We start from the raw sequence: 15,686 nt of genomic DNA, 5'->3' as shown, positions 1-15,686 counted from the left end.
ATGTTACACAAAATATCATATCTTCACCAGTTAGTGTATGTTGAGCTCAATTGGGCATTGGAGAAAGATTTACGTGTCTAGCTAGCATTCCAAATTTTTCCTAGTTTGGAAAACAATATCTACCAAGTTCACTTGAGCGTCAAAGGAAAGTTTGCAGAAGTTGAGTGTTAACTGGGCTCACTAAGTTAATAAAGGAAATGTTGGATGGAAGTAGTGTTAACTGAGCTTACTTGGTTACCAAAGGAACTTTGTGAATATACAATGTTGATCGAGTTCAATTGGTTAAGTCAAGAAAATCATTTTTTTGTTAGTGTCTACTAAGCAGGGTCAGCTACCAAAGGATTTTCCTATTTTGTCATATTAAGTTCAATTGATTTGTCTATTAGTTCTAGCCGACTGAGGAGATGAATATTAATTATTTTAAATTATATTCTAAAAAACTTGACAATATGAAAGATATAAATATAAGGTCAAGTTGAGATTTTAAAATTGTGTAAATGAGTGGAAGACAATTAAAGATCCAATGATGGTAAGAGGAAGTGAATCAAAATGATAAGCTATTTGTAAATCCTCTAACAAGGTGGCATTTCTATTGAATTGTCCAAAAAGCTCTAACAATGACACTCCTAATAGGTTGATTAAATCCTCTAACAGGGTGACACCTAATAGTGTTTTTTGTAACCTTTAAGAGGGTTGGCTCCTAACAGGGCTCATTTTAGAAGAGTGAAAATCAATAACTAGTTGCAATTGGTGGTTTTTTTGAGATTGGTTTCCATGTTAAAATATTAGTGTCAAATGTGTTCATGATATTTCTCTTATGTGTTTACACCTAAATTTAAGTAATAGTAATCACAAATAATATCTTAACATTTTCATGTTAAGTATTTACCAAGCATTTTCAATGTTAACCGAGTTACAACATTTTTCTGTGTGTTTTCCAAGAATCAACAGATTTCAATTTTTAGAGTTTATTTTGTACTAACATCTAAGGGATTTAGGATTTATTTTTGTGGCAACTAATTCACCCCTCCCCTCTTAGTTACTCCTCTTATATTTTCAACAACTATCAGGGTGCATCTAACTACTCTTTGAGAGGACAAGAGAGAAATAATGCATGAAAGCAAACTACCCAACCTAATCTAAAGGCGATGATACACCAAAATAGTTTGTTTAGGCATATCTCTACCTGACAATACACTATTCATCAATATAACCTCAAACTACATTGATTCAACCTTTTTCTTAATCAAATAGTTACATACAAATTAGAAACCAAATGAAATGTCACAAGGAAGGAAGAACTTCACTCTATAACATTCAAAGGCAAGAGTAGATACTATTATGTAGATTGAAGAATGAAGATAAAACATCAATAAAGGCAAGAAGATTTTGCACTGATATTGATGGGAGAATGAGGCAAAGCATAAGATTATATTTACTCATAGACAAAAAGGAATTATAGTAGTAGAGTAGAATAACACTACTATAGAATCATAAAAAAATGACTGACCTTGAGAAGGGTTACAAAATCTACTTTTATAGTGCAAGCATAACTCAAATAGCTTCTACCCTAAGGAAAAACTCAACCACTATATTTAATGTCACAGAGAACAATCACTACAAATCTAGGAAAAGATTTAATCATGGTACACATTTAGATGTAGGAAAATCATATCATTCACCAAACAAAACCTTGAGAAGATGGAAATAGTGATCATTATCATTCTAACTAGGTAGATGGATAAATAGGTGGTGATGGAGTGTCCTTTTAAGAAAAAATGGCATGGGGAACATCAAAGAGTGGTTGTAGGTGATCAAAAGATTGATCTACCATTAAAGAGTTGCTTACTCTGTGTTATCAATGTGCCAAATTAGATAAATTAGCAAGTCAACTGGGTTTGATCACCTAACCCTACTATGTGGCCCAATGTTGTTTGAATATTCTACCACCCTATTTGGTTTTCTAACTTTATGTTGACTTGTTAACCTAACCATAGTCACAGCTTCACCACCATTTTAACTTTATTAACTATTAACCTAATGATTTCATGAACTTAATCTCAATTTCTTACTTGCCACCTGGGCCTACAAAGACACATGTCCACCTATTATTATGTCACTATGGATAATAGCCTCACATCTTTTCTTAGTGACATAAAGATGATGCTTGATCTGATTTTAATCTAACGGTCCCAAAGGTGCATCAACCCCTGTCAATATCTTGACCAATGAAAACACTACCTTATCCAAACTCATCTAACATTCCTTTACTTATGGCCCATAATTAAAATATGTCCCACATGTCCATGTGTTGCATCATCACTATCTTACTATGCATATTCATCATGAAAATTTTGATAGTGACAAAGTGACAACCCTCAATCATCTCTGAATCGACGAACAAGGTACATCAAGAAAACTAGTCCACTTCTACAAAGCATGACTAAAACCTCACCAGTTGTACCTTGTCAGACAACTCCACTAGCCAAAAAGAAGGAAGGCCCACTTAGGATACGTAGTGATGAGGCCAATTATTGGCTCTATTTTATTTAATTTCAATACTCTATTTTTAATATTGCCAAGACATTTGTGAACTCATAACCAATTGAACTTATGATAAAGTCTAGATAGAACTATTAAACCATGGGTAGATAGTTATGCCATATTTTGCTAATATTATACATATAATGCAGTATTTGATATAACAATCAAAATTTGTGTTCTAATATTTGGATTTAGTTGGATTATGCTTATTTGTGTAAATATTTCTGCATCACAACTAACTTGCTAGGAAAGGAAGAAGCTAGAGAGTGGTTGAGAGCATTCAAGAAGGAGTGTCAAGGCCTAGCTATGGTGGAGGAATCATTATAGTACCTGAAAACAAAACTACTACAAAGAAGGAGTTATTATTCAAGGAATATAGGGATGAAATGCTTATATATTCCCTCTACATTTATCATTGTGCTGAATTGGTCGCTCAAACTTTATTGCTTATTCTATGGGTTGTTATTTTCAATGTAAATATGTATTTACTATTTACACTTTACTTAAGTTTACTTAGGTTAATGTATTTTCTTAGGTTAATGTATTTTCATATTAGTTTTCATGTAGAAACCTAGGATTCTACATATTCATATGAGTTGTCATGTTGACAACATAGTAGTTTGCACTCCAATTGAGCACATGTTATCTCACACCTCTCTTTATGAGGTACACCTTTACATTCTTATCCTCTCATTATTGTACGTACATTCATGCACAATGGGGGATGATCCACTCTTGGTGTACATGTGCTTAGTTGTTTCTTATCTCTTTGCATAACTCCTAGTCATGTTGATTGCCTTTATATAAAAGGCACTTCTATGATGTATTCATCTAATCATCTGATTAATCCATTCTCATTTGATCATATCTTATCTCTCTTGTGTTATTTCTTGAGCTTCTAGATCTTGGCATTTCATTTCATTCTTGCCTTAGGAAAATTCTTACATGGTATCAAAGCTATACCAAATTCTTACATGGTATCAAAGCCATAGGAGTTTCATTGCATAGCCATTGGAGATATTTTTTTTGCAGGTCAAGATTGGAGCTTGTTGGTGCAAATCAGATGTTGGCATCACATTTATAAGGTCAAAAAACCCCTAAATCAACTTTTATTTCACCAAAATTGGATATCTGAGGTGAAATCTAGAGTCATTTGATTTTTGGAGGTGTGACGGTAGCAATTCAGGAAAATTAATTATAGAGGTGGTTTTCAAATAACAATATCTCTCTCACATAGACTCCTTTTTTCAAGCAATTTTTTTTGTTTTGGGGTAGAATTTCATTATTTATACATTGCTACAGGTTTTTTATAATCCCTATTCTTGAATTTTTCTAAAAATCACAAATCCCTATTTTTGCAACTTCAAAGGCTTAGTTCAAGCTCATCTGGATACATATTTAGGTGCAATTTTTTTTGAAAGTACATGATTTTTTATCTACTTTCTAGATGTGGTATCAATTTGGAGTAATTATGAGTAGGCATAATACTTTCAACATTTAGTCATTGTCTTATTTTGGCACTTGTAATTAGTTAGATCCTTGAGAGGTCTTGTGTCTTATCTTGTTAAGTCTAATATAGATTCATATTTGTTATTATAACCATCAAAATTAGAAGTCCACTTTAGTTCATTTTGATAAGTGGCATTTGTATAACCACTAAGTATAAAGTGCCAAAATCATCAATTTTGGGGGGATTCTTTGATTGAGTGATTTGGGGGGTGTCTTGAGTGCCTGCACTTCTCTTTCTTTTGTGTTCTTTTATTTTGCAACATGGGTTCTCCTAGATTTCTACTTCTAACTCCACATAATTAGGCTACATGGAAAATAAGAGCATGGAGTAAAATGATGAAAAAGGGCTTAATTGATTATGTTGATGGAAACATAGTTGCACCATCTAATCCTAATAAACTAAATTAATGGAATCATAAAAATAAAGTTGATATTGGTCCTTCAAGGAAGCATGTACATGAAGATATTATCTTCCATATTGATAATTGTAAAACAATAAAGGAAGCATGGGATAAGTTTGCTAGCTTATATGCAAAAGTAGACAAAGGTAGGGGTTTTGAACTTGATGAAAACCTCAAGTCATTAGATCCAAAGGATTTTGACACAATTCAAGACTATATCACCAAGGCACATGAGCTAAGGTCAATGGTTAAGGATTTTGGAATTACCATAGAGGATGAAAAATTGATCTATAATTTGATGAGAAAACTTCCTCTAGAGCATGCATTATTTGTTTTGAGATTCAACACTCATAAGTTAACCTTAGGTTCTTCCTACACCATGCCTTCATTTTATTCTTTCATAAAGATGTTGGTGGTAGAATAATCAAATTTGATGAGCATGGGGATTCTCAAGTCTTCAAAGTCCAAAACATTTTTGTCTAGTAAAAGGAATCAAGGAAAAGGGTCTAACGAGAAGCAGAAATCATGGCAACAAAATTCACAACAAGAGAAAGAACACTCAACCTCCTCACCACAAGACAACTCCAACAATAAGGGAAAATCATCCAAGAAGAAGTTGCTTACTTGTGCATATTGCAAGAAGAATGGACATGAAGAACATCATTGTTATAAGGAGATAGATGAACTCAAGAATCTTCTTAAGAAGAATCAAATTAGGCTACCATCAAGAAGGACTACTTCATCATCTTCTTCACATTCAAATTTTGATAAAGGAAAGGTTCACATGGGAAAAGGTCAAGCCTTAGTAGCTACTTCAAGTCAAGATGTAGGGAGATGGCTTCTAGATTCAAGGGCTTCTCATCACATGGCATCTTCACAGTCTATATTTTCATCATTTGATCCTTGTCATACTCCACCTATTTTGATGGGAAATCATACTTACATGAATGTGATTGGGAAAGGAACTATTTATAAAGGGGAGGGATACTTCAAAGATGTGGTGTGTGTACCTCACCTAAGTTATAATCTTCTTACCATCTATTAACTCACTCATGGAAATAGAAGCAGGACTATGGAATTCACACCTGATTCAATTTTTATCAAAGAGTTAGAGACTAGAAAAATCATTGCTATAGGGGTAGTTGATCACATATCTAGGCTATACTACTTCTTAGATTTTGCTCATGATGATTCAAAATTTGAGGAGAACTTTGGCTACTTGAACTTGGGTGTTCTCACATATGATCAAGTTCTTGAGCCATCCATTACTTCTACTCCTATTGATATTCCATCTACTATTGTTCCTGATGATAGGTATATTCACATAGCCATAGATTCAAGTGATTTAGTGCAATGGGATATCTATTGTCTTCTAGACTCAATTCCATGGGATGACTACTTGACAAACATTTCTAGTTTGTTTGTAGAGTCCTACATTATAGATTTTAGAGACACTATTGATGGCGTGAAGATGATCCTTCTTTAGTTGTTACAAGGGAGCACTCTGACCCTCATCTTCATTCTCTACTTGATTAGTCTTTCGAGGTTGACATGATGGTAGATCCTTTGATAGAACAATTGGGGGAGGTCACTTTTTCTTCAAAGGAGACACTTGAGTCTTTGATACATGTCCTACATTCATCCTCAATTGAGCCTACTTTTTCCTTTTTAGTAGAGTGGCATAGAACACATGATTTGAAGGAGGCACCTTTTAGTATTGACATGGGGACACTTGAGCAAGTTTTAAAGATTTCATACATTTTGAGGTTTCTTCTTACAAATGGGAGTGGCTTCATTGATACACCTTTGGTTCTATTTCTTCTTAATGTTAGGAATGTTGTTCTACACAATGGAGGAGTTTCTACATTGAGCCTTGCACATCTACCATAGGTGTACATTCTACATTGAGGGGGGGTTACTTGTTCTATCTGCCTCTTCTTCTCTCTTATGTGGGGGATCTTTTCCTCAGATGAGGTCTTCTTCTCTCTCATCTTCTTTTATTAAACTTATCTCTCATTTTGGAGGGGGATTTTCCCATGCGGTTTTCCCTCTTTCTCCACTTTATGAGAGATTGTGTTGCATCTATCTTTTACACTTGCATCTTGTACATGGGTACCTAACATCGCTTAGTAGTCGAGACCCATCTTGCATTATTATATAGCTTTTGTGAGCTTAAGTACATTCTCCTAAGTTACACTTGAGGGGGTATTGGTGTAAATATGTATTTACTATTTACACTTTACTTAAGTTTACTTAGGTTAATGCATTTTCATATTAGTTGTCATATAGACACCTAGGATTCTACATATTCATATGAGTTTTCATGTTGAAAACATAGTAGTTTGCACTCTAATTAAGAACATGTTGTCTCACACCTCTCTTTATGAGATACACCTTTACATTCTTATCCTCTCATTGTTGCATGTACATTCATGCACAATAGAGGATAATCCACTCTTGGTGGACATGTGCTTAGTTGTTGCTTATTTCTTTGCATAACTCCTAGTCCATCTCAATTGCCTTTATATGCAAGGCACTTCTATGATGTATTCATCCAATCATCTAATTAATCCATTCTCATTTGATCATATCTTATCTCTCTCATGCTATCTCTTGAGCTTTAGATATTGGCATTTCATTTCATTCTTGCCTTAGGAAAATTCTTACATGGTATCAAACCTATACCAAATTCTTACAGTTATATTTCCCTCTTCTTCTCTAGCAGATCATTAGTTTGTTTGTTTTCTTTTATATATTAGAATAAGTGTCAATCCTCTATTTATAGGGATTGGATTGATAATTTTAGAAGGTTGGAAATTTTTTATGGAAAAATGGTGTTGTCTCTTGAAGCAAGTTACTTGCAGTTTTATGTATTGTTCTTATGTAAGGATTTTTTGAAATATAATGAAGTAATTCCTTGTTTATATTCTATGCTAGTAGATTAGTAGAAGCCAACCAAGGTGGCCCACTTGGGAGGTGGATTATATTAGAGTAGTATATATTTACTTCTAGCATTTCTAGTATTTTAGATAGAAGTTACAGTTTCTTCCTACAACATCGTACTTTGTGAATGTTCCTACAACATCTGCAAGAGTAGTTATAGTGGATGGACTAGGTTGAAATATAGGTTAGCATAGAGTTGTATTTCCAACATTCATTTTAATAAGGAATTAAGTATATTACTTTCCTGTAGCACTATTGTAAGTTCTTTATATTCATTTTACTTTCCTGTAGCATATGCATAATAACTCTTCAAGGAACTTAATGCACATACTGTGTCAACCATTTCAAGTGTACATCCTTGGGTTGAAAAATTAAATGCACCTCATGGTGGGAGAAGTAATTCTTAGATTTATTAAACTATTCCTAAGTAAGGATTTGGGCATGATTATCACACACCTATTGTGAGGTGGACCATGTAGTATGTTGTCGCTATGCTGCTATGACTTTTGATTGTACATTATTTCATAGTGATATAAAGATAGCCATAGATTCATATCTGATCAATGATCCACCTTGTTCTTTGTTGATTACTACACATGACTAAAAGTAAAATTCCCCACCCAAATGTGTGTCACATTGTCGCTATGTTGTTATGACTTTTTGTCATGCAACTTTTAATAATGATAAAGTGACAGTTGTAGATCCTAGAAGATTGGATGGATGAGAAGATATGGGCTCGTCGAGATCTTAATAACACATGACCACTTAAGGACTTAGGAAATAAAATAGAACCTAAGGTTTTAAAAGTATATTGGAACATTTGAAATTTGAAAATATAGAACCATTGGCCATGCTTAATAGGAAAAACTCAATTTTGGTGGGAGGACAAACATAGCTAGCAATTTTGGAGACTTGGAAGGGATACTATCTTGCTAAGTATATTATCAGTGACCTTAAGTATCCATTGGGCTATGAAGTCCTAAAAAACTGAGATTTGTTCTGCAAAACACCAAAAACACTAAAGAAATGCAACCTCTACAATCGTAAAAACTCTAAAAATTCTACCTCTATCTTTTCTACAACCTCAAAAACTCAAAACCTCAAAACCTGGCTATCTTATAGAGCATTGCTTGGAAAATTAGAAACTATTCTAATATATATGAAAACCCTAACCCTCTCTAGAAGCATGGTTTGAGGTAAATCCAAATGGTAGGACATCACCCTTGGGCCTAGATAATTGGAAGGTATTGGCCTACTTGCAACTAGTGATAACATAAGCTCCACTCTATTTAGCATCAAATTTGGAGTATCTTCCTAGTTTGGCTCTATATGCATCCCACTTGAGGACAAGATCTCCTTTTATGAAAACCCTAGCCTTGGCCCTCTTGTCAAAGCTCTTTTTATCTCTTTTCTTCTAGTTCCATTAATTCTACCATCTTGACTGTCATGTTGCCATCTTCAATTAGCTCCAATTGATGAGCTAACTCTAGAGAGGGGAACTCAAGGGAAATAGGAAGCCTTTCTTCCCTTCCATAAACTAACATGAAAGGAGAGTTCCCAACTACTCTCTTAGGTGTAATTTTGTCAGTCCAAAGGGCAGTCTTCAATTTTGAATGCCAATACCTCTAATTATCCTCAATTGTCCTCTTCGTGATTTTGATTAGGTTCTTATTGGAGGACTTAGCTAGTCCATTTCCTTGGGGGTAGTAATTTGAGGAGTTTCTCAAATAAATACCACGGTCAACTACCCAAGAACAAATATGGGTCCCAACAAAAGACTTGGCATTGTTTGATATTATGGTTGAAGGAATACTAGACCTAGTAACAATCTCGTCAAGGAACTCAACCACTAAAGTCTCTATGGCATCATTTAAAGCTAATTATTCTATCCACCTTGTGAAATAATTGGTTGCATCTAGGATCCACTTATGACCAAATCCAAAAGGTGGATTGATTAGACCAATAAAGTTGTTGAAATCTAATTGAAAAGATCATTGTTGAAAGAGACTGTTGAAAGAGGGAGATTGATGAAGTAATATATGTTTCAATCATTATTTTTTCACTAATTTCAAACCTTCTATTTTCTGGTGAGACAATTTCTTATAAGATCTAGAGACTATTATTTAGTTGATTGATGAAGAGGATTTAATCAATAAGATGTAACAACAATACCTAGAGGAAAGGTTGAGTTATAGAAATGAAATGAAGTTCAAGGATTAGTTAAGACAATGGTGAAATGATGTATTGATAATCTACTTGAAGTTACAAAGGTTGGCCATACTTAGAAACCTTAGAAGAATAAGAAACACTAAGACTATCTGCAAAGCTTGACCAAGTTGGTAGTAGGTGCCAAGAAAAGATAAGTCACACCAAGTAGAAAATCAGTAGGTGTCCAATAAAAGAAAATTTTAGTATGTGTTGAGTAACACAGTTAGTGTCAAGCAAAATGCAATAGGTGTCAAGCATCAGTAAATCACAATTGATGCCAAGTGAAAACACAATAGATGTCAACCAACACAGTATGTGTCGAGCATCATAGGGATAATAATGCTAAGCTGCTACATTATTTTAAAAGTCAAAGATTTTCCAAATTTGAGCTAACAAGTTTGTTTTCTTGAAGTTTTTGAACCACATGGAAGATAAGACTGATGAGCTAGTGGTACAAAATTTGAGGTGAACCATTTTTGGGCTAATTTCAAATGGATTCTAGGAGAAGTTTCTAGAAGAGACAAGATATGGGGTAGATACATTATATTCTACCTAATCTGTCTAAACCCTAACTGGAAAATGAAAAATAGAAAAGTATTCTAATTTTCTATTTAAGGACTGTCTGGTCATGAAGCAAAAGAGTTGGGGGAGTGTGTGGTGTCAAGGAGAAGACATAAAGAAGATCAAAAAAGACCAAGAAAGAATAGAGAACAGAGAGTCTGCTTTGTTAAGTGACCACAATAGTGACTGCATTGGCACAACAAGCAAGAAGGCTTAAGGAGACAAAAGCTTGAAGAGTGAACAAGCTATCAGAGCTACAAAGACTGAATGCCAAGTAGAATCAAGAACTAAATTTTGATCTAAAATTTTCAAGATAAGTTGTAATTTTTATTAGATCAAATACTCTACTATACTCTCTAACAATTGTATCAATTAAGGTAAAATCCTTTAGACTAAGGTTGACTTAACAGTCATTGGAAAATCCTTTAATAGGGTGACATTCCAAGTGAATGGCCTGAAGTCCTTTAACTAGGCTCAATTTTAATAGGGTGATTGAAATCCCTTAATTGGGTCACATTTAATAGTGTGTATTGTAACCTTTAACAGGGTTGGCCTTTCAGAGGGCATCACTTCAGTAGAGTGAAAAGGGAATAGCATGTTACTAGTAGTTTTTCCCAAATTGGGTTTCCACGTTAAATCATTGTGTCAAGTGTGTGGATGAGTTTTTATGTTTCATGTTTTATTGTTGCATGTTGATTGAATAGTAACTTGTAAATATTGGTAATAAGCTTGGATATACATACATATATGAATGTTTAGTGGGTTCACTAAGCTAAGCAAAAAGTTTTAAATTGGTCCATCTAGACCTTGAATAACTAATTCACTCCCCCCCCCCCCCCCCCCCTAGTTATTCTAAAGATTCTAATAGAAGTCTAGCACCACTAGGGAAATGGTTGATTGACTTGAATAGGATAGAGAGGAAGAGCTGCTAACCTCTATTTGCTCAAGAAAAAGGAACACTTCTCACATTTCCTTACATGTTTATAGAAATCATGGAATAGAGTTGGCCAATAATAACCAACTCTCATGATCTTCATGGATGTTGTTTTAGCTAAGAAGTGGCCACCATCAGGATCATCATGAAAATATTTAATCATTTTGTTAGTTTGATTAGTGTTGATACATCTCAATAGGGCTCCATTGAAATCATTCCTGAAAAGAATCCCATCCACCAAGACAAAAGGGATAGACTATAACTTGAATTACCTCCTTTTAGCTCTATTTAATCCTTGTGGATATCCTCCTTATAATAAGAAGGTTGTCATGTCTTGGATCCAATTATTTGGATTTTCATCCCTTATTGATTCTCTATTTCTATAACTAGAGCAACTTCCTCAATTGGCTCCTAGGATGAAATCATCTACTCATGATGTCATTTGCCTCTTAAAAGCTTGGTAATCTTAATATCTATATCATACTCCATGACCTTAGTGATCCATCCAACCCTCTTCTCATTGACATCCTTATTTAAAAGAAAATCCTTCACACTTGCATGAGGGACCAAGAGTTGGATCTTATTATGTGACAATAGATGTCTGAACTTCTTTAAGGCCCTTATGAAAGACATGACTTGTTTCTCCACATAACTATACTTATCTTCATAGTCCTTCATCCCTTCATTGAAAAAGGGTATAGGTTGTTCTTCATTCGTATCATTTAGCTGTGTCAAGACAACTGATATACTTAACTCATCTCCAATGTTATATAGAATTAAATCCTTATCAAAATTGGGATTAATAAGGGTAGGAGTTGATCCTATTGCTTCCTTTACCTCTTCAAAATTGACTCTTCCCTCCTTTGACCACCAAGTAAATACCATATTCTTCTTAAGCATAGCTATAATGGGCTTAACCATGGTAGCAAGATTAGGAATAAATCACCTTACAATGTTGATTATACCAAGGAAACTTTGTAGCCCCTTCTTATGGGTAGGAAGTGGGAGAGAAAGAATTGCCCTTGTTCTTTCTAGATCAATATTCAAACCCTCCTTAGACACAAAATGTCCAAGTAACTTCCCTTGAATAGTGGTAAACACATGCTTGGATTTAGTGACACACTGCATTCTCTACATTTGATGAACACTTGCCTCAAATGACCAAAATGATCTACCACATTTTGGAATAGATTGTTATGTCATCAAGGTAGACCAACACAAATATTTCAAGCATATTCTTGAAGGACATCTCCATTACCTTTTGAAATGTAGCACCTCCATTAGTTATTCCAAAAGACATCTTGCTATAGGAATAGATCCCCCATTTAGAAGTGAAAGAAGTCCTATATCTGTCAGACTCTTAGACTAACACTTGGTCATAACCAAAAAACACATCTAGGAAGGAGAATCTATCTAAACCACTAACTTTGGACAATATTTTCTCCATGGAAGGGAGAGGATGGTAATCTTTGAAGGAAGCTCTATTAAGGTCCCTAAAATCTACACACAATCTAATTTCTCCATTCTTCTTCCTAATAGGAACAAGGTTGGCTACCCAAGAGGAATGCTTGATAGGGAAAATGTTATTAGCCTCTATCAATTTGGATAGCTCTTTTCTCATCATAAGCTCAATATTAGGGTTGACTGGTCTTTGCTTTTGTCTAACAAGTTTTGCATCTTTATTCAAATCTATGGTATGTTGGAACAAGCTTGGGTGAAAACCCTTTCAATCATCATATGCCTATGCAAATACATCATTGAATTCTTGACATAAATAAAAAAAACATTATTGTTCAGCTCAAGAGCATATTTTTCCCAAATTGAGGGTATTTCCATCAGCAATGGCAACTGGTATGTGATCATCTTTATTTGTAGACAAGTTCAACCCCCTACTCCTTGCTTGATCATTAGGACTAAAGATACTCTCCAAAGTGATTAGCCTCTTGGGTAACTTGTTGGAACCAAGGTTCATGATTTGATCACCATATTGGCTTTGTATCTTAGATTGGTTCCTCTTAGAGAATTTTGCCTCATTTTGTAGAAAATTGACAATCTGCCCATTAGAGTCAAAGACTTGTCAATTGGTATTGTTTTTAGGGATTGCGGGTCTTACCACCACTTTGATGTGTTTCTTCTTCTCACTTTCAAAATGCTCTAGTACATCATAAGAAGCAACAATTTTTGTGAGTCTAACATCATGCTTGCTTTCTCTTCTAGGGACACTTTATATGTTGAATGCTTGAAAACCCTCAAGAAAATCCCACATTTTGTGTTTATATGATTTGAGGATGTTGTTCTTGGTAATATTATGGCTTCTTACAACCAATTCACTATCCCCAAATACCCTTAGAGCCCTGATTCCTCTCTTTTGTGCAAGTTGGATACATTGGATTAGAGCTTCATACTCTACTACATTATTGGTGCAATTGAACTGGAGCCCATAAGAGAAATAATACTTCTCCAATTTAGGGGAAATGAGCATGACTCCAACTCTTGAGCCATTCTAGTCATTCCTTGAGCCATCAAAGAACATGTTCCATAGTCCATCAATATCTTCTTTCTTCTTAATGAGATTAGAAATAGGAGCATCCTTTTCTGTTATGTAATATGTGCCAAGGCCAATTTCTAGGGCTTCTTGCACTAGATCAAATAATAAGTAGTGGCCCACTCATCCAAGAGATAATCAAGCACCTCTACTAAAGAAGTAGCAAGCTCTTTTTCTATGTCTCCATCTTCTTCTTCAAAAATAGTACAATTCATGTTTATGGGACTTGGAGTATAGGTTTTTATTTGATTAAGGGTTAGAGGCTCTGCTCTTATGGAAGCTTTAGTTCCATATCTTGTTCTAAAAAGCATTCAAGACCAATAAAATGAAATATAACCAACTATTTGTGTGATAAAGTCTCTGGAAAGATAGATTGTGAAATGCAGTTTAACCTAAGCTAATGATATGTCTTGTGTAGACTCCTATAGTATTGATAGAGATACCATCTAATTGGAGCACATCCCTAACTATAGGCTCATATTTGATGCCAAGGATATCAACTATACTTATAAGCATTACTGAATTACTAGCCTCTGAATCAATCATGCAATTATGGACTAGTTTATCTCTTGTGATCAAGGAAACATAAAAGGGAGGAGGCCTAATTTTCTTACTCATTTCTCCTCCTTTTATTGGATATGTCAAGCTTGTTGCATATTCTTCTCTAGGTGGTTGATCTTTCACTTATATGTTCTTTAGCTCTTGTTGCAGTAACTTCTTCTATGATGGTATAGTAGAAACAACATCCCATATAGAGATATTGACATTAGTCTTTTTCATTTGATCTACCACATTGAAAAGAGTATTAGCTACTTTGACTAAAGCCTTGGGAGTTACATGGATAGTTGGCTGAATTTGAGAAGTCTAAGGTTCAATAGACTTCTTGTTGCTCATGTCTTGCTTTTGTTGAGGAGCAATATTGGATTGTGCATTCATCACTGGCACATAAGGAGAAGTATCCAAAGCTGAAGCTTGATTTGGTGAGGGAGATGTAGCATCTTCAATAGCTCTCCTTTTACTTCTAGTATTGTGAGCTATGACATCATGATTAGCATGACAATGCTCCTTTGTATGATGGTTCACGAAAGAACAATCAACCTACTATTGTATATGAGCATCATTAGTAGGTTGACAAATATTATATTCTTTTCCTAGTGCTTACCCTTGTGTAGTCAATGTTAAGTAAGATTTTTCCTTCTGGTACATGCAATATCGATAGGAATAGTTGCAAGAAGGGCAAAAATCTTGATCTTGAGCAAGTTTATTCTGAGAGGCTGAAGCCCTATTTAGGTTTGTATTTGCAATAGGCGTATTACCAATAGGTCTATTTTGATTGTATGGAGCATGACCCTAATTTTGATTTGGAGGCCTACTATGTATGCAACTGTGATATTGAAGTTGGGAAGGCCTATTGTTTTGAGCTTGTTGCCTTTCTAGGGTCACCACCTTGTTACTCATCTTTTGTTTCATTAAGAAACTATCCTCTAGCTTCTTCTCTTGACCCTACATCTTCTTCTCTATATTTTGCATCATAGATTGCATCATATCTTAATTTTATTTGTTCCATTTGAAGATATGGAAGCTGAAGGGGCAATAGTAAGGGAGTGACATGTAGATGTGGTAGGGATAGGAGCTACAAAAGGCTAATAATTGGGCATGTTAGGGAAGAAAGGCATTGGAGGCCTTGGAGCTAACTTCCCTCCTTATATCAATATGTTTTTCACCTTTTTGGAAATCTCATAAGCATGAGGTAAAGTATCTCCTCCCATAGTTTGCACTATAGTAGCTATGTCACTATTAAAGGCTTTGAGGTAATGTAAGAAGGCATTACTAGGGGAAGGCTTTACTACAATAGGTATTCTATCCCATGTCTTTTGAAATCTATCATATATTCATGGGGGACTCTCTTGATAGTTGTAAGCTGCTCTAAAGGTTACAGGTGATCACTTTTATCCTCAAAATGTTTACAAAGCCCTACTCCTAACCCATCCTAATTAGTGATAGAGTTACGAGGTAAACCCCTATACCATTGAATGGAATT

Source organism: Cupressus sempervirens, chromosome 4 (genome assembly GCF_028749045.1).
Source record: "Cupressus sempervirens isolate cs-2001-9-10 chromosome 4, ASM2874904v1, whole genome shotgun sequence".
Taxonomy (NCBI): domain Eukaryota; kingdom Viridiplantae; phylum Streptophyta; class Pinopsida; order Cupressales; family Cupressaceae; genus Cupressus; species Cupressus sempervirens.
This window is presented reverse-complemented; position numbering follows the sequence as displayed.